This window comes from Pseudophryne corroboree, chromosome 9, assembly GCF_028390025.1.
Source record: "Pseudophryne corroboree isolate aPseCor3 chromosome 9, aPseCor3.hap2, whole genome shotgun sequence".
NCBI classification, from domain to species: domain Eukaryota; kingdom Metazoa; phylum Chordata; class Amphibia; order Anura; family Myobatrachidae; genus Pseudophryne; species Pseudophryne corroboree.
The window spans coordinates 14,687,637-14,712,593 of NC_086452.1; positions in this window are offsets into that span (position 1 = coordinate 14,687,637).

Here is a 24,957-nt window from a genome sequence, read left to right on the forward strand (position 1 = left end):
TGTTCCTGAACTTCATCATCTGCAGAAGACACACATGTTCCCGAACTTCATCATCTGCAGAAGAGTCATATGTTCCCGAACTTCATAATCTGCAGAAGACACACATAATCCCAAACTTCATCATCTGCAGAAGACACACATGTTCCCGAACTTCATCATCTGCAGAAGACACACATGATCCCAAACTTAATCATCTGCAGAAGAGTCACATGATCCCGAACTTTATCATCTGCAGAAGACACGCATGTTCCTGAACTTCATAATCTGCAGAAGACACACATGTTCCCGAACTTCATCATCTGCAGAAGACTCGCATGTTCCCGAACTTCATCATCTGCAGAAGAGTCACATGATCCCGAACTTCATCATCTGCAGAAGACACGCATGTTTCTGAACTTCATAATCTGCAGAAGACACACATGTTCCCGAACTTCATCATCTGCAGAAGAGTCACATGATCCCGAACTTCATCATCTGCAGAAGTCATATGTTCCCGAACTTCATCATCTGTAGAAGACACACATGTTCCCGAAATTTAACATCTGCAGAAGACACACATGTTCCCGAACTTCATCATCTGCAGAAGACACACATGTTCCCGAACTTCATCATCTGCAGAAGTGTCATATGTTCCCGTACTTCATCATCTGCAGAAGACACACATGTTCCCGAACTTCATCATCTGCAGAAGAGTCACATGATCCCGAACTTCATCATCTGCAGAAGACACACATGTTCCCGAACTTCATCATCTGTAGAAGACACACATGTTCCCGAACTTCATCATCTGTAGAAGACACACATGTTCCCGAACTTCATCACCTGCAGAAGAGTCACATGATCCCGAACTTCATCATCTGCAGAAGACACGCATGTTCCTGAAATTTATCATCTGCAGAAGACACACATTTTCCCAAACTTCATCATCTGCAGAAGACACACATGTTCCCGAACTTCATCATCTGCAGAAGTGTCATATGTTCCCGTACTTCATCATCTGCAGAAGACACACATGTTCCCGAACTTCATCATCTGCAGAAGAGTCACATGATCCCGAACTTCATCATCTGCAGAAGACACACATGTTCCCAAACTTCATCATCTGCAGAAGATATGCATGTTCCTGAAATTTATCATCTGCAGAAGACACACATGTTCCCAAACTTTATCATCAGCAGAAGATACGCATGTTCCTGAAATTTATCATCTGCAGAAGACACACATGTTCCCAAACTACATCATCTGCGGAAGACACACATGTTCTCGAACTTCATAATCTGCAGAAGACACGCATGTTCCTGAAATTTATCATCTGCAGAAGACACACATGTTCCTGAACTTTATCATCTGCAGAAGACTCGCATGTTCCTGAACTTCATCATCTGCAGAAGACACACGTTCCCGAACTTCATCATCTGCAGAAGAGTCACATGATCCCGAACTTCATCATCTGCAGAAGACACGCATGTTCCTGAAATTTATCATCTGCAGAAGACACACATGTTCCCAAACTTCATCATCTACAGAAGACACACATGTTCCCGAACTTCATCATCTGTGGAAGACACACATGTTCCAGAACTTCATCATCTGCAGAAGACACACATGTTCCAGAACTTCATCACCTGCAGAAGTCACACATGTTCCCGAACTTCATCATCTGCAGAAGACACACATGTTGCCGAACTTCATCATCTGCAGAAGACACACATGTTCCCAAACTTCATCATCTGCAGAAGAATCACATGATCCCGAACTTCATCATCTGCAGAAGTCATATGTTCCCGAACTTCATCATCTGTAGAAGACACACATGTTCCCGAAATTTAACATCTGCAGAAGACACATATGTTCCCGAACTTCATCACCTGCAGAAGACACACATGTTCCCGAACTTCATCATCTGCAGAAGTCATATGTTCCCGAACTTCATCATCTGTAGAAGACACACATGTTCCTGAATTTCATCATCTGCAGAAGACACACATGTTCCCGAACTTCATCATCTGCAGAAGAGTCACATGATCCCGAACTTCATCATCTGCAGAAGATACGCATGTTCCTGAAATTTATCATCTGCAGAAGACACACGTTCCCAAACTTCATAATCTGCAGAAGACACACATTCCCGAACTTCATCTTCTGCAGAAGACACGCATGTTCCTGAACTTCATCATTTGCAGAAGACACACATGATCCCGAACTTCATCATCTGCAGAAGACACGCATGTTCCTGAACTTCATCATCTGCAGAAGACACACATGTTCCCGAACTTCATCATCTGCAGAAGAGTCATATGTTCCCGAACTTCATAATCTGCAGAAGACACACATAATCCCAAACTTCATCATCTGCAGAAGACACACATGTTCCCGAACTTCATCATCTGCAGAAGACACACATGATCCCAAACTTCATCATCTGCAGAAGACACACATGATCCCAAACTTCATCATCTGCAGAAGAGTCACATGATCCCGAACTTTATCATCTGCAGAAGACACGCATGTTCCTGAACTTCATAATCTGCAGAAGACACACATGTTCCCGAACTTCATCATCTGCAGAAGACTCGCATGTTCCCGAACTTCATCATCTGCAGAAGAGTCACATGATCCCGAACTTCATCATCTGCAGAAGACACGCATGTTCCTGAACTTCATAATCTGCAGAAGACACACATGTTCCCAAACTTCATCATCTGCAGAAGAGTCACATGATCCCGAACTTCATCATCTGCAGAAGTCATATGTTCCCGAACTTCATCATCTGTAGAAGACACACATGTTCCCGAAATTTAACATCTGCAGAAGACACACATGTTCCCGAACTTCATCATCTGCAGAAGACACACATGTTCCCGAACTTCATCATCTGCAGAAGTGTCATATGTTCCCGTACTTCATCATCTGCAGAAGACACACATGTTCCCGAACTTCATCATCTGCAGAAGAGTCACATGATCCCGAACTTCATCATCTGCAGAAGACACACATGTTCCCAAACTTCATCATCTGCAGAAGATATGCATGTTCCTGAAATTTATCATCTGCAGAAGACACACATGTTCCCAAACTTTATCATCAGCAGAAGATACGCATGTTCCTGAAATTTATCATCTGCAGAAGACACACATGTTCCCAAACTACATCATCTGCGGAAGACACACATGTTCTCAAACTTCATAATCTGCAGAAGACACGCATGTTCCTGAAATTTATCATCTGCAGAAGACACACATGTTCCTGAACTTCATCATCTGCAGAAGAGTCATATGTTCCCGAACTTCATCATCTGCAGAAGACTCGCATGTTCCTGAACTTCATCATCTGCAGAAGACACACGTTCCCGAACTTCATCATCTGCAGAAGAGTCACATGATCCCGAACTTCATCATCTGCAGAAGACACGCATGTTCCTGAAATTTATCATCTGTAGAAGACACACATGTTCCCAAACTTCATCATCTACAGAAGACACACATGTTCCCGAACGTCATCATCTGTGGAAGACACACATGTTCCAGAACTTCATCATCTGCAGAAGACACACATGTTCCCGAACTTCATCATCTGCAGAAGACACACATGTTCCCGAACTTCATCATCTGCAGAAGACACACATGTTCCCAAACTTCATCATCTGCAGAAGAGTCACATGATCCCGAACTTCATCATCTGCAGAAGTCATATGTTCCCGAACTTCATCATCTGTAGAAGACACACATGTTCCCGAAATTTAACATCTGCAGAAGACACATATGTTCCCGAACTTCATCACCTGCAGAAGACACACATGTTCCCGAACTTCATCATCTGCAGAAGTCATATGTTCCCGAACTTCATCATCTGTAGAAGACACACATGTTCCTGAATTTCATCATCTGCAGAAGACACACATGTTCCCGAACTTCATCATCTGCAGAAGAGTCACATGATCCCGAACTTCATCATCTGCAGAAGATACGCATGTTCCTGAAATTTATCATCTGCAGAAGACACACGTTCCCAAACTTCATAATCTGCAGAAGACACACATATTCCCGAACTTCATCTTCTGCGGAAGATACACATGTTCCCGAACTTCATCATCTGCAGAAGAGTCACATGATCCCGAACTTCATCATCTGCAGAAGTCATATGTTACCGAACTTCATCATCTGTAGAAGACACACATGTTCCCGAAATTTAACATCTGCAGAAGACACATATGTTCCCGAACTTCATCTGTAGAAGTCATATGTTCCCGAACTTCATCATCTGCAGAAGACACACATGTTCCCGAACTTCATCATCTGCAGAAGACACGCATGTTCCTGAAATTTATCATCTGCAGAAGACACACGTTCCCAAACTTCATAATCTGCAGAAGACACACATATTCCCGAACATCATCATCTGCGGAGGATACACGTGTTCCCGAACTTTATCATCAGCAGAAGATACGCATGTTCCTGAAATTTATCATCTGCAGAAGACACACATGTTCCCAAACTACATCATCTGCGGAAGACACACATGTTCTCAAACTTCATAATCTGCAGAAGACACGCATGTTCCTGAAATTTATCATCTGCAGAAGACACACATGTTCCCGAACTTCATCATCTGCAGAAGAGTCATATGTTCCCGAACTTCATCATCTGCAGAAGACTCGCATGTTCCTGAACTTCATCATCTGCAGAAGACACACATGTTCCCGAACTTCATCATCTGCAGAAGACACACATGTTCCTGAAATTTATCATCTGCAGAAGACACACATGTTCCCAAACTTCATCATCTGCAGAAAACACGCATGTTCCCGAACTTCATCATCTGGGGAAGACACACATGTTCCCGAACTTCATCATCTGCAGAAGACACACATGTTCCCGAACTTCATCATCTGCAGAAGACACACATGTTCCCAAACTTCATCATCTGCAGAAGAGTCACATGATCCTGAACTTCATCATCTGCAGAAGACACGCATGTTCCTGAAATTTATCATCTGCAGAAGACACACATGTTCCTGAAATTCATCATCTGCAGAAGACACACATGTTCCCGAACTTCATCATCTGCGGAAGACACACGTTCCCAAACTTCATCTGCAGAAGACACGCATGTTCCCGAACTTCATCATCTGCAGAAGACACACATGTTCCCGAACTTCATCATCTGCAGAAGACTCGCATGTTCCCGAACTTCATCATCTGCAGAAGACACACATGTTCCTGAACTTCATCATCTGCAGAAGACACGCATGCTCCCGAACTGTATCATCTGCAGAAGAGACGCATGTTCCCGAACGTCATCATCTGCAGAAGAGACATGTTCCAGAACTTCCTCATCTGCAGTAGACACACATGTTCCCGAACTTCATCATCTGCAGAAGACACACATGTTCCCGAACTTCATCATCTGCAGAAGACACATGTTCCCGAACTGTATCATCTGCAGAAGAGACATGTTCCCGAACTTCATCATCTGCAGAATACACACATGTTCCCGAACGTCATCATCTGCAGAAGACACACATGTTCCTGAACTTCATCATCTGCAGAAGACACGCATGCTCCCAAACTGTATCATCTGCAGAATAGACGCATGTTCCCGAACGTCATCATCTGCAGAAGACACACATGTTCCCGAACTTCATCATCTGCAGAAGACACATGTTCCCGAACTGTATCATCTGCAGAAGAGACATGTTCCCGAACTTCATCATCTGCAGAATACACACATGTTCCCGAACGTCATCATCTGCAGTAGACACACATGTTCCCGAACTTCATCATCTGCAGAAGACACGCATGTTCCCGAACTTCATCATCTGCAGAAGAGACACATGTTCTCGAACTTTATTATCTTCAGAAGACACACATGTTCCCGAACTTCATCATCTGCAGGACACACATGTTCCTGAACCTCATCATCTGCAGAAGACACACATGTTCCCGAACTTCGGCCCTCATTCCGAGTTGTTCGCTCGCAAGCTGCTTTTAGCAGCTTTGCACACGCTAAGCCGCCGCCTACTGGGAGTGAATCTTAGCTTATCAAAATTGCGAACGAAAGATTAGCAAAATTGCGAATAGACACTTCTTAGCAGTTTCTGAGTAGCTCCACACTTACTCGGCAACTGCGATCAGTTCAGTCAGTTTCGTTCCTGGTTTGACGTCACAAACACTACCAGCGTTCGTCCAGACACTCCTCCGTTTCTCCAGCCACTCCCGCGTTTTTCCCAGAAACAGTAGCGTTTTTTCGCACACACCCATAAAACGGCCAGTTTCCGCCCAGAAACACCCACTTCCTGTCAATCACATTATGATCACCAGAACGAAGAAAAATCCTTGTAATGCCGTGAGTAAAATACCTAACTGCATAGCAAATTTACTTGGTGCAGTCGCACTGCGGACATTGCGCATGCGCATTAGCGACTAATCGCTCCGTTGAGAGAAAAATATAACGAACGAACAACTCGGAATGACCCCCTTCATCATCTGCAGAAGACACACATGTTCCCGAACTTCCTCATCTGCAGAAGACACGCATGTTCTCGAACTTCATCATCTGCGGAAGACACACATGTTCCCAAACTTCATCATCTGCAGAAGACACGCATGTTCCCAGATTTCATAATCTGCAGAAGACACGCATGTTCCCGAACTTCATCATCTGCAGAAGAAATGCATGTTCCCGAACTTCATCATCTGCAGAAGACACACATGTTCCCAAACTTCATCATCTGCAGAAGATACGCATGTTCCTGAAATTTATCATCTGCAGAAGACACACATGTTCCCAAACTTTATCATCTGCAGAAGATACGCATGTTCCTGAAATTCATCATCTGCAGAAGACACACAAGTTCCCAAACTTCATCATCTGCAGAAGACACACATGTTCCCGAACTTCATCACCCTCAGAAGACACACATGTTCTCGAACTTCATAATCTGCAGAAGACACGCATGTTCCTGAAATTTATCATCTGCAGAAGACACACATGTTCCTGAACTTCATCATCTGCAGAAGACACACGTTCCCGAACTTCATCATCTGCAGAAGACACACGTTCCCGAACTTCATCATCTGCAGAAGACACACGTTCCCGAACTTCATCATCTGCAGAAGAGTCATATGTTCCCGAACTTCATCATCTGCAGAAGACTCGCATGTTCCTGAACTTCATCATCTGCAGAAGACACACATGTTCCCGAACTTCATCATCTGCAGAAGAGTCACATGATCCCGAACTTCATCATCTGCAGAAGACACGCATGTTCCTGAAATTTATCATCTGCAGAAGACACACATGTTCCCGAACTTCATCATCTGCAGAAGAGTCATATGTTCCCGAACTTCATCATCTGCAGAAGACTCGCATGTTCCTGAACTTCATCATCTGCAGAAGACACACATGTTCCCGAACTTCATCATCTGCAGAAGAGTCATATGTTCCCGAACTTCATCATCTGCAGAAGACTCGCATGTTCCTGAACTTCATCATCTGCAGAAGACACACATGTTCCCGAACTTCATCATCTGCAGAAGAGTCACATGATCCCGAACTTCATCATCTGCAGAAGACACGCATGTTCTTGAAATTTATCATCTGCAGAAGACACACATGTTCCCAAACTTCATCATCTACAGAAGACACACATGTTCCCGAACTTCATCATCTGCGGAAGACACACATGTTCCCGAACTACATAATCTGCAGAAGACACGCATATTCCCGAACTTCATCATCTGCAGAAGACACACATGTTCCCGAACTTCATCATCTGCAGAAGACTCGCATGTTCCCGAACTTCATCATCTGCAGAAGACACACATGTTCCTGAACTTCATCATCTGCAGAAGACACGCATGCTCCCGAACTGTATCATCTGCAGAAGAGACGCATGTTCCCGAACGTCATCATCTGCAGAAGCGACATGTTCCAGAACTTCATCATCTGCAGTAGATACACATGTTCCCGAACTTCATAATCTGCAGAAGACACACATGTTCCCAAACTGTATCATCTGCAGAAGAGACGCATGTTCCCGAACTTCATCATCTGCAAGACACACATGTTCCCGAACTTCATCAACTGCAGAAGACGCGCATGTTCCTGAACTTCATCATTTGCAGAAGACACACATGTTCCCGAACTTCATCATCTGCAGAAGACTCGCATGTTCCCGAACTTCATCATCTGCAGTAGACACACATGTTCCTGAACTTCATCAACTGCAGAAGACGCGCATGTTCCTGAACTTCATCATCTGCAGAAGACACGCATGCTCCCGAACTGTATCATTTGCAGAAGAGACGCATGTTCCCGAACGTCATCATCTGCAGAAGAGACATGTTCCCGAACGTCATCATCTGCAGAAGACACACATGTTCCCGAACTTCATCATCTGCAGAAGACACGCATGTTCCCGAACTTCATCATCTGCAGAAGAGACACATGTTCTCGAACTTTATTATCTTCAGAAGACACACATGTTCCCGAACTTCATCATCTGCAGAAGAGACGCATGTTCCCGAACTTCATCATCTGCAGGACACACATGTTCCTGAACCTCATCATCTGCAGAAGACACACATGTTCCCGAACTTCGGCCCTCATTCCGAGTTGTTCGCTCGCAAGCTGCTTTTAGCAGCTTTGCACACGCTAAGCCGCCGCCTACTGGGAGTGAATCTTAGCTTATCAAAATTGCGAACGAAAGATTAGCAAAATTGCGAATAGACACTTCTTAGCAGTTTCTGAGTAGCTCCACACTTACTCGGCAACTGCGATCAGTTCAGTCAGTTTCGTTGCTGGTTTGACGTCACAAACACGCCCAGTGTTCGGCCAGACACTCCTCCGTTTCTCCAGCCACTCCCGCGTTTTTCCCAGAAACGGTAGCGTTTTTTCGCACACACCCATAAAACGGCCAGTTTCCGCCCAGAAACACCCACTTCCTGTCAATCACATTACGATCACCAGAACGAAGAAAAAACCTTGTAATGCCGTGAGTAAAATACCTAACTGCATAGCAAATTTACTTGGCGCAGTCGCACTGCGGACATTGCGCATGCGCATTAGCGACTAATCGCTCCGTTGTGAGAAAAATATAACGAACGAACAACTCGGAATGACCCCCTTCATCATCTGCAGAAGACACACATGTTCCCGAACTTCCTCATCTGCAGAAGACACGCATGTTCTCGAACTTCATCATCTGCGGAAGACACACATGTTCCCAAACTTCATCATCTGCAGAAGACACGCATGTTCCCAGACTTCATCATCTGCAGAAGACAGACATGTTCCCAAATTTATCATCTGCAGAAGACACGCATGTTCCCGAACTTCATCATCTGCAGAAGAAACGCATGTTCCCGAACTTCATCATCTGCAGAAGACACACATGTTCCCAAACTTCATCATCTGCAGAAGATACGCATGTTCCTGAAATTTATCATCTGCAGAAGACACACATGTTCCCAAACTTTATCATCTGCAGAAAATACGCATGTTCCTGAAATTTATCATCTGCAGAAGACACACAAGTTCCCAAACTTCATCATCTGCAGAAGACACACATGTTCCCGAACTTCATCACCCTCAGAAGACACACATGTTCTCGAACTTCATAATCTGCAGAAGACACGCATGTTCCTGAACTTCATCATCTGCAGAAGACACACGTTCCCGAACTTCATCATCTGCAGAAGACACACGTTCCCGAACTTCATCATCTGCAGAAGAGTCATATGTTCCCGAACTTCATCATCTGCAGAAGACTCGCATGTTCCTGAACTTCATCATCTGCAGAAGACACACATGTTCCCGAACTTCATCATCTGCAGAAGAGTCACATGATCCCGAACTTCATCATCTGCAAAAGACACGCATGTTCCTGAAATTTATCATCTGCAGAAGACACACATGTTCCCGAACTTCATCATCTGCAGAAGAGTCATATGTTCCCGAACTTCATCATCTGCAGAAGACTCGCATGTTCCTTAACTTCATCATCTGCAGAAGACACACATGTTCCCGAACTTCATCATCTGCAGAAGAGTCATATGTTCCCGAACTTCATCATCTGCAGAAGACTCGCATGTTCCTGAACTTCATCATCTGCAGAAGACACACATGTTCCCGAACTTCATCATCTGCAGAAGAGTCACATGATCCCGAACTTCATCATCTGCAGAAGACACGCATGTTCCTGAAATTTATCATCTGCAGAAGACACACATGTTCCCAAACTTCATCATCTACAGAAGACACACATGTTCCCGAACTTCATCATCTGCGGAAGACACGCATGTTCCCGAACTACATAATCTGCAGAAGACACGCATATTCCCGAACTTCATCATCTGCAGAAGACACACATGTTCCCGAACTTCATCATCTGCAGAAGACTCGCATGTTCCCGAACTTCATCATCTGCAGAAGACACACATGTTCCTGAACTGTATCATCTGCAGAAGACACGCATGCTCCCGAACTGTATCATCTGCAGAAGAGACGCATGTTCCCGAACGTCATCATCTGCAGAAGAGACATGTTCCAGAACTTCATCATCTGCAGTAGATACACATGTTCCCGAACTTCATAATCTGCAGAAGACACACATGTTCCCAAACTGTATCATCTGCAGAAGAGACGCATGTTCCCGAACTTCATCATCTGCAAGACACACATGTTCCCGAACTTCATCAACTGCAGAAGACGCGCATGTTCCTGAACTTCATCATCGGCAGAAGACACACATGTTCCCGAACTTCATCATCTGCAGAAGACTCGCTTGTTCCCGAACTTCATCATCTGCAGAAGACACACATGTTCCTGAACTTCATCAACTGCAGAAGATGCGCATGTTCCTGAACTTCATCATCTGCAGAAGACACGCATGCTCCCGAACTGTATCATTTGCAGAAGAGACGCATGTTCCCGAACGTCATCATCTGCAGAAGAGACATGTTCCCGAACGTCATCATCTGCAGAAGACACACATGTTCCCGAACTTCATCATCTGCAGAAGACACGCATGTTCCCGAACTTCATCATCTGCAGAAGAGACACATGTTCTCGAACTTTATTATCTTCAGAAGACACACATGTTCCCGAACTTCATCATCTGCAGAAGAGACGCATGTTCCCGAACTTCATCATCTGCAGGACACACATGTTCCTGAACCTCATCATCTGCAGAAGACACACATGTTCCCGAACTTCGGCCCTCATTCCGAGTTGTTCGCTCGCAAGCTGCTTTTAGCAGCTTTGCACACGCTAAGCCGCCGCCTACTGGGAGTGAATCTTAGCTTATCAAAATTGCGAACGAAAGATTAGCAAAATTGCGAATAGACACTTCTTAGCAGTTTCTGAGTAGCTCCACACTTACTCGGCAACTGCGATCAGTTCAGTCAGTTTCGTTGCTGGTTTGACGTCACAAACACGCCCAGCGTTCGGCCAGACACTCCTCCGTTTCTCCAGCCACTCCCGCGTTTTTCCCAGAAACGGTAGCGTTTTTTCGCTCACACCCATTAAAACGGCCAGTTTCCGCCCAGAAACACCCACTTCCTGTCAATCACATTACGATCACCAGAACGAAGAAAAAACCTTGTAATGCCGTGAGTAAAATACCTAACTGCATAGCAAATTTACTTGGCGCAGTCGCACTGCGGACATTGCGCATGCGCTTTAGCGACTAATCGCTCCGTTGTGAGAAAAATATAACGAACGAACAACTCGGAATGACCCCCTTCATCATCTGCAGAAGACACACATGTTCCCGAACTTCCTCATCTGCAAAAGACACGCATGTTCTCGAACTTCATCATCTGCGGAAGACACACATGTTCCCAAACTTCATCATCTGCAGAAGACACGCATGTTCCCAGACTTTATCATCTGCAGAAGAGTCACATGATCCCGAACTTCATCATCTGCAGAAGACACGCATGTTCCTGAAATTTATCATCTGCAGAAGACACACATGTTCCCAAACTTCATCATCTACAGAAGACACACATGTTCCCGAACTTCATCATCTGCGGAAGACACACATGTTCCCGAACTACATAATCTGCAGAAGACACGCATATTCCCGAACTTCATCATCTGCAGAAGACACACATGTTCCCGAACGTCATCATCTGCAGAAGACTCGCATGTTCCCGAACTTCATCATCTGCAGAAGACACACATGTTCCTGAACTTCATCATCTGCAGAAGACACGCATGCTCCCGAACTGTATCATCTGCAGAAGAGACGCATGTTCCCGAACGTCATCATCTGCAGAAGAGACATGTTCCAGAACTTCATCATCTGCAGTAGATACACATGTTCCCGAACTTCATAATCTGCAGAAGACACACATGTTCCCAAACTGTATCATCTGCAGAAGAGACGCATGTTCCCGAACTTCATCATCTGCAAGACACACATGTTCCCGAACTTCATCAACTGCAGAAGACGCGCATGTTCCTGAACTTCATCATCGGCAGAAGACACACATGTTCCCGAACTTCATCATCTGCAGAAGACTCGCATGTTCCCGAACTTCATCATCTGCAGAAGACACACATGTTCCTGAACTTCATCAACTGCAGAAGACGCGCATGTTCCTGAACTTCATCATCTGCAGAAGACACGCATGCTCCCGAACTGTATCATTTGCAGAAGAGACGCATGTTCCCGAACGTCATCATCTGCAGAAGAGACATGTTCCCGAACGTCATCATCTGCAGAAGACACACATGTTCCCGAACTTCATCATCTGCAGAAGACACGCATGTTCCCGAACTTCATCATCTGCAGAAGAGACACATGTTCTCGAACTTTATTATCTTCAGAAGACACACATGTTCCCGAACTTCATCATCTGCAGAAGAGACGCATGTTCCCGAACTTCATCATCTGCAGGACACACATGTTCCTGAACCTCATCATCTGCAGAAGACACACATGTTCCCGAACTTCGGCCCTCATTCCGAGTTGTTCGCTCGCAAGCTGCTTTTAGCAGCTTTGCACACGCTAAGCCGCCGCCTACTGGGAGTGAATCTTAGCTTATCAAAATTGCGAACGAAAGATTAGCAAAATTGCGAATAGACACTTCTTAGCAGTTTCTGAGTAGCTCCACACTTACTCGGCAACTGCGATCAGTTCAGTCAGTTTCGTTGCTGGTTTGACGTCACAAACACGCCCAGCGTTCGGCCAGACACTCCTCCGTTTCTCCAGCCACTCCCGCGTTTTTCCCAGAAACGGTAGCGTTTTTTCGCTCACACCCATTAAAACGGCCAGTTTCCGCCCAGAAACACCCACTTCCTGTCAATCACATTACGATCACCAGAACGAAGAAAAAACCTTGTAATGCCGTGAGTAAAATACCTAACTGCATAGCAAATTTACTTGGCGCAGTCGCACTGCGGACATTGCGCATGCGCTTTAGCGACTAATCGCTCCGTTGTGAGAAAAATATAACGAACGAACAACTCGGAATGACCCCCTTCATCATCTGCAGAAGACACACATGTTCCCGAACTTCCTCATCTGCAGAAGACACGCATGTTCTCGAACTTCATCATCTGCGGAAGACACACATGTTCCCAAACTTCATCATCTGCAGAAGACACGCATGTTCCCAGACTTCATCATCTGCAGAAGACAGACATGTTCCCAAATTTATCATCTGCAGAAGACACGCATGTTCCCGAACTTCATCATCTGCAGAAGAAACGCATGTTCCCGAACTTCATCATCTGCGGAAGACGCACGTTCCCGAACTTCATCATCTGCGGAAGACAAGCATGTTCCCGAATGTCATCATCTGCAGAAGACACGCATGTTCTCGAACTTCATCATCTGCAGAAGACACGCATGTTCTCGAACTTCATCATCTGCGGAAGACACACATGTTCCCGAACTTCGTCATCTGCAGAAAACATGCATGTTCCCAAACTTCATCACCCTCAGAAGACACACATGTTCCCATACTTCATCATCTACAGAAGACATGCATGTTCCCGAACTTTATCAGTAGTCCATGGAGTCCATGTATTACAGGGCAATGAGCTGGGTCACACGCACCTACCAAAACTCTTGTGCTGGAACTTACGTTATATCGCACATCACGGGAAACCGGTTTGGGCTGTCCGCTGCATCACTGAGAGTGTAGAGGGCTCCGTGTTATATAATAAAACACCAAGTGATATTCTGGTACTGTATATTGATACAGGAGCCTTCATGGTGCAGTGTTTGATTTGAGACTAAGGGGGAGATGTGTGCAAGCTCAGAGAGAGATAAATGCTTAGATTTATCAAGCCTTGGAGAGTGATAAATTGCACTGTGATAAAGTGCCAACCAATCAGCTCCTAAATGTTATATTTCATACACAGCCTGTGACATGACAGTTTGGAGCTGATTGGTTGGAACGTTATCACCGTGCAATTTACCACTCTCCACGTCTTGATAAATGGACCCCAAAGTACCAACCAGTCATCTCCTGTCATATTTCAAACACAGCCTGTTACATGGCAGTTAGCTGATTGGCTGGTACTTTTTCTCTCTCCACTGAGGGCGGGTGAACTAACGTGAAAATGCGGTAAAAACCCAGTTTCAGGGTTTATCGCATTTTTTCATATGAACTAAAAACTTGCTGCCAGGTTTCCAATGCGGAGGGTGATGCCAGCTATATTACCCTATAGAAGTCTATGGGCTTCTTTCTGCATCGATGCTGTTGTGTCACTGCGCATGTGCAGACGGATTCCCGGGTCGTAAACCAGGAATTCCAGGGAGAGGCGTCCACCGTAAAGGGCAGCGCTTATCGTTAGTACATATGCATTTTGTGTTAGCGCGATGTGTGGCAGGATGTACCGCAAGAGGTTGGAACATCCCACCCTTTATCTCTCTCCAAGATTTGATACATCTCCCCCTAAATCAGACAATTCATGCATATTTTCTGTACCTGTGCACACTGCACCAAAATGATGTTTGTATGCAATGAAGTGAAACTGCCGCCCAGAAATGAAAAGAGACGCCCACTGGAGCTATCGCAAACTCATTCGCAGTTGCGTACACATCTGTAGCCTGTACGCAAAAATTATAAACATTGACGTTAAGGGCAGTCCTATGGCTACGCAGACTGGAATCATCAATAGTGACGCAGGCACCATGTTTTTGCACATTCGATGATGTTTATAAAACATTTGTACAGAATGCTAAAAAAAAAATCTAATTAAAATACAACCATCCTCATTAGTTTGGTCAACGCTTGCAGCCCGCGGAACTGTGCGGTTTGCGTCATTATCAGGTGCAGTATCATGCATGATATTACTGAAAAGAAAAGAATTGCAGCTCTTCAGCCTATCGTCGTTGGAGCCTCTATTACTAATCAACCACCATTTTTTATTTAGCAGTTTAATTCACATCTATTCTACGTGTGTCCGCACCGACTATCACATGAGTTGTAATTACTAAGAGAAAAAATTGGTAAGCAAAGCTTGGAAACTATTAAACGGAAACACAACATTAGAAATAAAGACGGATGCTTATAGCTCTCCCCCCCCCCCGTTCTAATTAAGACTCCGGTTTACAGGGAGTAAGCGTAGCGCAATACTAAAGTTAAACTGCATGAAATTAAGAAACCATTTGTGCTGCGAATGAACCCATTTGACCATGTCATTACATAGCACAGCTTCCATTTTTTTTCAAATCCCATTGCCCTAAAATTCTAATTCATAATATTTGATCAAGCATGATAATTCCAATTATATACAGTCACGCGCGTCCTCCTCACTTAGACGCTCAGACATTGGGCAAAATAAAACAACAAACATTTTATTTTTTTCCAGTAAAAAATAAAGAGAGCGATGATTGTATCTGAAGTCAAACAAAAGGCATTGTATATTATTAACATCGGTTAATCTCTTGTCTATTGATTTAATATTTCAATTGCCGCGCGGAGCCCTCCCGGGGATTGGATTTCTTATATTTATGAAGTGTTTGGGGTTTTTTTTCCACTCAAATAAAGACGCTTTTTGATCTTCATTCCCTTCAGGTGAAATTCGATTGAAAGGAGTTTGACCGAGACCCTCTCATCTCGCACATGAACATTTATTGTTTTATATTACAGTGAAGGAGAGCAGTTTGGATTTGTATGCTTCTTCTTCACACAAACAAAAGAAATCGCCTACATTAATATTAATAGGCACTAAAAGGCTGGCAGATCGTAGGGGCTGAAGCAAGGGCAGAACCTCAGGCGTGCGGACACTACGGTGGGCCCCGCATTGCCAGGTTGACTCACGTCGCTTCCTGCGTTCTCTTGCACTTCATGAGGAAGCTCCAAGATTGAATGATGGAGTTATATGTAAGTCATTTGTAAATAAAGTGACAGCGCTGAACTGCTCAGAAATGAGCATCTGGGCTAAGCTGCAAATCAAACAAATTAGGAAAAGTCAAGAAGATGAAGTTTTCTTCCTGCAGCTTAGTAGCTAAAGGCTGGTTCTGTGCTTCTAATCGATCACCATCATTAACCATATTTCACTTATTATTATTTTTTGAATGAACTGCTTTTACTCTGGTTTCAGTGCGTCGGTTGTAGGTTGGGCCCTATTTATGCTGGTGAACGTTAATATCTAAGCATTAATTGAGGCCACGTTTTGTGCATCAGGCTGGCCCTTTGTTTGAGCTCCTCTTTCCTTTACGTACTGGGATGTTGGGTCTATCTCCGACAGCTAGAACTGTTGTTATTTTTGTTTTGTTATCAGACAGATGGGTTACAGAATCATAGAGGGACCCCTGTCCGAGGGTGAATCCCATTAGTCTATATGTGCCGTCATCGGTGGTTATGCAGCAGACCACAGGTTCTCAAACTCGGTCCTCAGGACCCCACACGGTGCATGTTTTGCAGGTCTCCTCACAGAATCACAAGTGACATAATTAGCTCCACCTGTGGACCTTTTAAAATGTGTCAGTGAGTAATTAATACACCTGTGCACCAGCTGGGTTACCTGCAAAACATGCACTGTGTGGGGTCCTGAGGACCGAGTTTGAGAACCTATGCAGCAGACCATGCGATCACCGTGTGTCGCCATGCTAAGTCCATCAGCAGCAAATAACGAAAACCGGTTCTGCACATGTGCAGTACGAGTTCTGCGTTGTCGGAAGTAGAACGGCTGCAGACGTCAGATGATGGACAGTCCGCAGTCGCTTGGAGGCCAGAGGAGGTGTCGATGGCTTCCGTTTCTTAAACAGAGACGTGTTCCATATAAGTAGGAGTGATGCACAATCCAACCACACCTGAATCAGGCCCATAATGTGGACGCAATTCCATCTGCTTTCAGGGATCAGTAGTCTCATGCCGGTACCCACCGGTATTCAGAGCCAGGCACATAGGCGTGAGGGCGTAGGCTCCAGGGTGTGCACCGGCACATGCTATTGTCAGTAAGTTGTACATAGACTATATAAAACGCACCATCCAGATCTATTTGGTATAATATGAACTGGAAGCACTATGGTGTGTGTCATATGTAAGTGATGGGGAAATGGTGATATGGGGGGTGATTGAGGGAAATTATATCGGGGAGATTGGGAGGACACGATAATGAGAGGGGGACTGATGACAGGAGGAAAGTACTGCAGATGCCCTCTAGGTGATGCTAGACTTGGCCCTCAGCATATAATAGCCCTCTATAAATTTCCCTCGGTGCACATGTCAATGAAATGTGCCGCACACCCCACGGGTTGGAGGCACCAACGCCCCACCTCCCTCCCCTGAACACCATTGGCAAAACTCTCACCAGTATTTCCACATTCCCATCCATGGTGCAGGAAGTCCGACTGAAACGAGCTCCAAATAAGAAGCAACTTTGCCCACTCCAAATTTATTCTACGTGCGAACGCTCTATTGCCACCCAGTAAAGTCCAGTCTCGTATCTGGATGCCAACCCCCTGAGCGCATACAGTCATAAATCAGTGCTCATCGGGGTGGGTTGGCATATCCACCATCTCCTGACCACTATTGCACCGCTCTGTGGCTGTACAGCCTGTGGCCAGAATATCCAAAAGACATTTAAATGAGTAGGCAGCCATGACGCCTGTATAATTTGATAAAGATGCTCAATCCCACTGTTAACGGAACCTGGGCATAGTACATATGTACCCCCTGCCGGTTGATGCCAAGACAGCACACGTAGCTATGGAACTAGTTCCGCCTGCCATTATTATGACATAACCAGTCAGGCAAAGCGCGTCGTTCTACGGGACCATTAATGCTTCCATACAGCTTCTCTTTGTGACTCCAACAATACATTTTTTGTGTATTGTTGTAGAAGCCGATTCACTTAGTTCTCCTTTAATAAAAAGCCATTTGGCTGAGACATAAGTTACTTACAGATCCATTATTATAGGCGAGCGCTGGATGTTCGGAGGTGCGCACACTGACTTCTATCATGTTTCATTTGTTCTTCTTGAACGTAATGTGCAACAATGCTGACAACACATTAAGTTTATGCCAACTGCCCTATTAACTTTAAGAAGATTACACATCTCAGCGAGAGCAACAATGCACGCCTGGTAGGGACTTCCTTGGAAATTGAATGCTTTAAATATTAATACACTCAGCTACTGTCCTTCATTGCAATTTGTACGCTATGCTTCTCAACCCTTTATTAAATTAAACGTTTAATAGAAAAGGCTTATTGCTGTGAATAAGTAGTTAGCTACCATTTGTCATTTAATTACCATGAAAACCTGAAGACAAGTTACACAGGGAAAGTTATCGCACCCCTGGTACTAGACATATGTTCACCTTGAAATTTTATGGGCCGGTGTGCCCCTCGGAATACTAACACTCACAATTTCTTTTACCATTTACAATTAAATTTAAAAAAATAAAATAATTAAAAATCATTGTGGATTGTTTTACGTGCCTTTGGTATAACATAAAATGGGCATTCATCAGTAGCACTTAGAGAATGAGACAATGAGAGCCCTGAGCTTGTAGAGGAGGATAGAGTGGCACTCTTCAGGGGGAGACCCCCCACCATAGCACTACAGTGGGGAAGAGCACCTAAAGAAGAACCCCAACTTCAGGGGACGACCCCCCACCATAGTACTACAGTGGGGAAGAGCACCTAAAGAAGTACCCCAACTTCAGGGGGAGACCCCCCACCATAGTACTACAGTGGGGAAGAGCACCTAAAGAAGAGTCCTATCTTCAGTTCAGGGGGAGACCGCCCACCATAGCACTACAGTGGGGAAGAGCACCTAAAGAAGAGCCCTATCTTCAGGGGGAGACACCCCACCATAGTACTACAGTGGGGAAGAGCACCTAAAGAAGAACCCCAACTTCAGGGGGAGACCCCCACCATAGTACTACAGTGGGGAAGAGCACCTAAAGAAGAGTCCTATCTTCAGGGGGAGACCGCCCACCATAGTACTACAGTGGGGAAGAGCACCTAAAGAAGAACCCCAACTTCAGGGGGAGACCCCCACCATAGTACTACAGTGGGGAAGAGCACCTAAAGAAGAGTCCTACCTTCAGGGGGAGACCGCCCACCATAGTACTACAGTGGGGAAGAGCACCTAAAGAAGAGTCCTATCTTCAGGGGGAGACCGCCCACCATAGCACTACAGTGGGGAAGAGCACCTAAAGAAGAACCCCAACTTCAGGGGACGACCCCCCACCATAGTACTACAGTGGGGAAGAGCACCTAAAGAAGTACCCCAACTTCAGGGGGAGACCCCCACCATAGTACTACAGTGGGGAAGAGCACCTAAAGAAGAGTCCTATCTTCAGTTCAGGGGGAGACCGCCCACCATAGCACTACAGTGGGGAAGAGCACCTAAAGAAGAGCCCTATCTTCAGGGGGAGACACCCCACCATAGTACTACAGTGGGGAAGAGCACCTAAAGAAGAACCCCAACTTCAGGGGGAGACCCCCACCATAGTACTACAGTGGGGAAGAGCACCTAAAGAAGAGTCCTATCTTCAGGGGGAGACCGCCCACCATAGTACTACAGTGGGGAAGAGCACCTAAAGAAGAACCCCAACTTCAGGGGGAGACCCCCACCATAGTACTACAGTGGGGAAGAGCACCTAAAGAAGAGTCCTACCTTCAGGGGGAGACCGCCCACCATAGTACTACAGTGGGGAAGAGCACCTAAAGAAGAGTCCTATCTTCAGGGGGAGACCGCCCACCATAGCACTACAGTGGGGAAGAGCACCTAAAGAAGAGCCCTATCTTCAGGGGGAGACCCACCACCATAGTACTACAGTGGGGAAGAGCACCTAAAGAAGAGCCCTATCTTCAGGGGGAGACACCCCACCATAGTACTACAGTGGGGAAGAGCACCTAAAGAAGAGCCCTATCTTCAGGGGGAGACCCACCACCATAGTACTACAGTGGGGAAGAGCACCTAAAGAAGTACCGCAACTTCAGGGGGAGACCCCCAACCATAGTACTACAGTGGGGAAGAGCACCTAAAGAAGAGTCCTATCTTCAGGGGGAGACCGCCCACCATAGCACTACAGTGGGGAAGAGCACCTAAAGAAGAGCCCTATCTTCAGGGGGAGACCCACCACCATAGTACTACAGTGGGGAAGAGCACCTAAAGAAGAGCCCTATCTTCAGGGGGAGACACCCCACCATAGTACTACAGTGGGGAAGAGCACCTAAAGAAGAGTCCTATCTTCAGGGGGAGACCGCCCACCATAGCACTACAGTAGGGAAGAGCATCTAAAGAAGAACCCCAACTTCAGGGGGAGACCCACCACCATAGTACTACAGTGGGGAAGAGCACCTAAATAAGAGTCCTATCCTCAGGGGTAGACCGCCCACCATAGTACTACAGTGGGGAAGAGCACCTAAATAAGAGTGCTATCCTCAGGGGTAGACCGCCCACCATAGTACTACAGTGGGGTAGAGCACCTAAAGAAGAACCCCATCTACAGGGGGAGACCCCCCACCATAGTACTACAGTGGGGTAGAGCACCTAAAGAAGAACCCCATCTACAGGGGGAGACCCCCCACCATAGTACTACAGTGGGGTAGAGCACCTAAAGAAGAGCCCTATCTTCAGGGGGAGACCCCCCCATCATAGTACTACAGCGGGGAAGAGCACCTAAAGAAGAACCCCACCTTCAGTCACTACGTGTTGTCTTTATTGAAAGTGGATTACACTACTGCATAGACTCCATGTTGGAGACATCTAGAGAATTTGTAAGTGTGACACAAGGGAGACAGGAGTCTTCCACTTAGCTTCAGTGAGACCTGTGATTACCGGGGATCATATAACCGCTGTTCCAGCATCCTGCACTGCTGCCCGGTACCTACATGCACACTCCGGCTAGTGCGCTTTATGACCACCCGCTCATCTCCAACTACCAGCCAGTGTGTATAAAAGTGAGTACGGCTGCAGCTGCTTTATGTTCAATAAAACCACTAAGTAATTTGGCTGTTACATCCTCAGGCCCGTACACATATATTTCCAATAGCCTTCAGCTGAGACAGCTTATAAGCGGAGGGCTGGGCACTGAATACAGTTGTATGTGCGCTGCCAATCTGTTTCTGTTTCCAAGAATAATGGAAATAAATCTGTCTGGAAGAAAATGTAACCTGAAGGTGGAACTTGTAATTAATACTGGGGGATGGATATATAGGTAACTTTCAGTATTTTCTCTAAAGACAGCACTGCGCATGGGAGGCTAGCATTGTTAATATTGCTGATGAATATGCTTAATTGTTAATTCATCAGGAAAGATGGTGATATAAATTTTACCATGATCAGTACATGCAAACTTCATAGCACGGAGGAATAACAGAAACAGTCTAGAAGAGAGTACACTGTCACAATGAAGAGAGACTGCACAGTAATGGCTTTAGGTACAGCACCACCTACTGGCCCTCCAGTATAACTACATGCAGATGTTGTGATACTCCAACAAAGATTGTACAACTAACAAAAATACCTATTATTCTCAAATAAAATGAAACGGTAGATGACGGGACTTTGTGGTATTAATACTACTTGTGTTTGGCTTCTGTGATGAAGTCTCTGGAAAGAAAATCCTAGAGCAGTCAATCAGCTTCTGTAATTTCTTAAAACTGTTAGATACATGACAGACGTTAGATTGGTTGCTTTGGGCCAACATCTCTACTTTACACCTCTCTGAGGCTTGTTACATTTCCCCCCTCAGTCTCTTTCTTTCCCGGGAATGAAAGGAAGGGAGAGAGAGGAGATTTTTTTTCTGTTACATTCTTACAAGTAGTGTGTGAAACAATAAAGTCTGTCATTAAGGTTACAGAGCACAGCCCCAACTTTTGAGGAATGCCCCTTAAAGGATCTTACCTGGGACTTTGGTAAGGGCAATGGAGAGTTTTAAACCCTACTTGGGGCTTTGACAAAGGAAATGGAGGGTATTTAACCCTACCTGGGGCAATGGAGGGGATTTAACACTACATGGGGCTGGGTGGTCATTCCGAGTTGATCGCTCGCTAGCTGTTTTTAGCAGCCGCGCAAACGCTATGCCGTCTCCCACTGGGAGTGTATTTGAGCTTAGCAGAAGTGCGAACGAAAGGATCGCAGAGCGGCTACAAAGTTTTTTTGTGCAGTTTTAGAGTAGCTCAAAACCTACTCAGCGCTTGCGATGACTTCAGACTGTTCAGTTCCTGTTTTGACATCACAAACACACCCTGCGTTTTCCCTGGCACGCCTGCGTTTTTTCAAACACTCCCCGAAAACGGTCAGTTGACACCCAGAAACGCCCACTTCATGTCAATCACTCTGCGGCCAGCAGTGCGACTGAAAATGATCGCTAGACCTTGTGTGAAACTACATCGTTCATAGTAATAGTACATCGCGCGTGCGCATTGCGACGCATGCGCAGAAGTGCCGTTTTTTTGCCTCATCGCTGCACAGCGAACGAATGCAGCTAGCGATCAACTCGGAATATACCACCCTGGTGAGGGCAATGGAGGGGATTTAACACTACCTGGGGCTTGGTGAGGGCAATGGAGGAGATTTAACACTGCCTGGGGCAATGGAGGGGATTTAATACTACATGGGGTATGGTGAGGGCAATGGATGAGATTTAACCCTATCTGGGGCTTGGTGAGGGCAAAGGAGGGTATTATTTTAACCTACCTGTGGCTTTAATCTAACTTTGTAAATAGCTCATTTTGATCCCCGTGTTTGTGTTATGCCGGGAGAGCCAGACACCACCTTACGCTAATGTGAGTTACTGTAGGGCTAATGCTAGGATCTGCTTATCTCCAAGTGGAAAGCCGCATTGCTCGCCGTTTTCTCGCCAGACACAACTGTCACCTTTAGTTCCGGCACATGCACCCTGCTAGCTAAGAGATCCGTCTGACACAGGCTTCCCTTCCCCGTAAGTCATAGCGGCTCTGTGCGTTCGCATTGTTTCCGAACAGTTAACACAACGCTCATTTCATGCAAAGACAGATCCGCACGACTCGCTATTTGCACAAGATGCGGCAGCTGAGAAGGAAAAATCCTCAGACTTTTATGTGTTCCTCCTCCCAGGCTCTGTCTCTCACACTCAGTGACGGCTGATTGGCTGGTGCTTTATATCTCTCCGCTTGATCACTCTCTAAGGCTTCGTACATTTGTCCCGCTGTAAGTAAATACGCAGGCTTATAGATTTGGAGAAAGGAAATCCAGTAGGAAACAGCTATTGCCACGTGTCACATTTGTGTTCCTTCTAATTAAAAAAATATGAAAGCATTGTATATGTACGCTACAGCTGGTTGTTTCACCGCTGCGTCCTATGGCGATACGGATACCCGGATTAATTCATTCGTTACGGTGTAATAACGCAGAGAACAAACAATGTACATTGAGGAAGTCAGAAAGTGAAACAGGTCATTAGGATGAAGCCTAGGAGAAACCTACAGAGGGGAGGAGGTATAAGCCTCAACCAAATTAGATGTTATACATACACACTGCTCAAAAAAATAAAGGGAACACTAAAATAACACATCCTAGATCTGAATGAATGAAATATTCTTATTAAATACTTTGTTCTTTACATAGTTGAATGTGCTGACAACAAAATCACACAAAAATTATCAATGGAAATCAAATGTATTAACCCATGGAGGTCTGGATTTGGAGTCACCCTCAAAATGAAAGTGGAAAAACACACTACAGGCTGATCCAACTTTGATGTAATGTCCTTAAAACAAGTCAAAATGAGGCTCAGTAGTGTCTGTGGCCTCCACGTGCCTGTATGACCTCCCTACAACCCACACAAGTGGCTCAGGTAGTGCAGATCATCCAGGATGGCACATCAATGCGAGCTGTGGCAAGAAGGTTTGCTGTGTCTGTCAGCGTAGTGTCCAGAGCATGGAGGCGCTACCAGGAGACAGGCCAGTACATCAGGAGACGTGGAGGAAGCCGTAGGAGGGCAACAACCCAGCAGCAGGACCGCTACCTCCGCCTTTGTGCAAGGAGGAACAGGAGGAGCACTGCCAGAGCCCTGCAAAATGACCTCCAGCAAGCCACAAATGTGCATGTGTCTACTCAAACGATCAGAAACAGACTCCATGAGGGTGGTATGAGGGCCCGACATCCACAGGTGGGGGTTGTGCTTACAGCCCAACACCGTGCAGGACGTTTGGCATTTGCCAGAGAACACCAAGATTGGCAAATTCGCCGCTGGCGCCCTGTGCTCTTCACAGATGAAAGAAGGTTCTCACTGAGCACATGTGACAGACGTGACAGAGTTTGGAGACGCCAAGGAGAACGTTCTGCTGCCTGCAACATCCTCCAGCATGACCGGTTTGGCAGTGGGTCATTAATGGTGTGAAGTGGCATTTCTTTGGGGGGCCGCACAGCCCTCCATGTGCTCGCCAGAGGTAGCCTGACTGCCATTAGGTACCGAGATGAGATCCTCAGACCCCTTGTGAGACCATATGCTGGTGCGGTTGGCCCTGGGTTCCTCCTAATGCAAG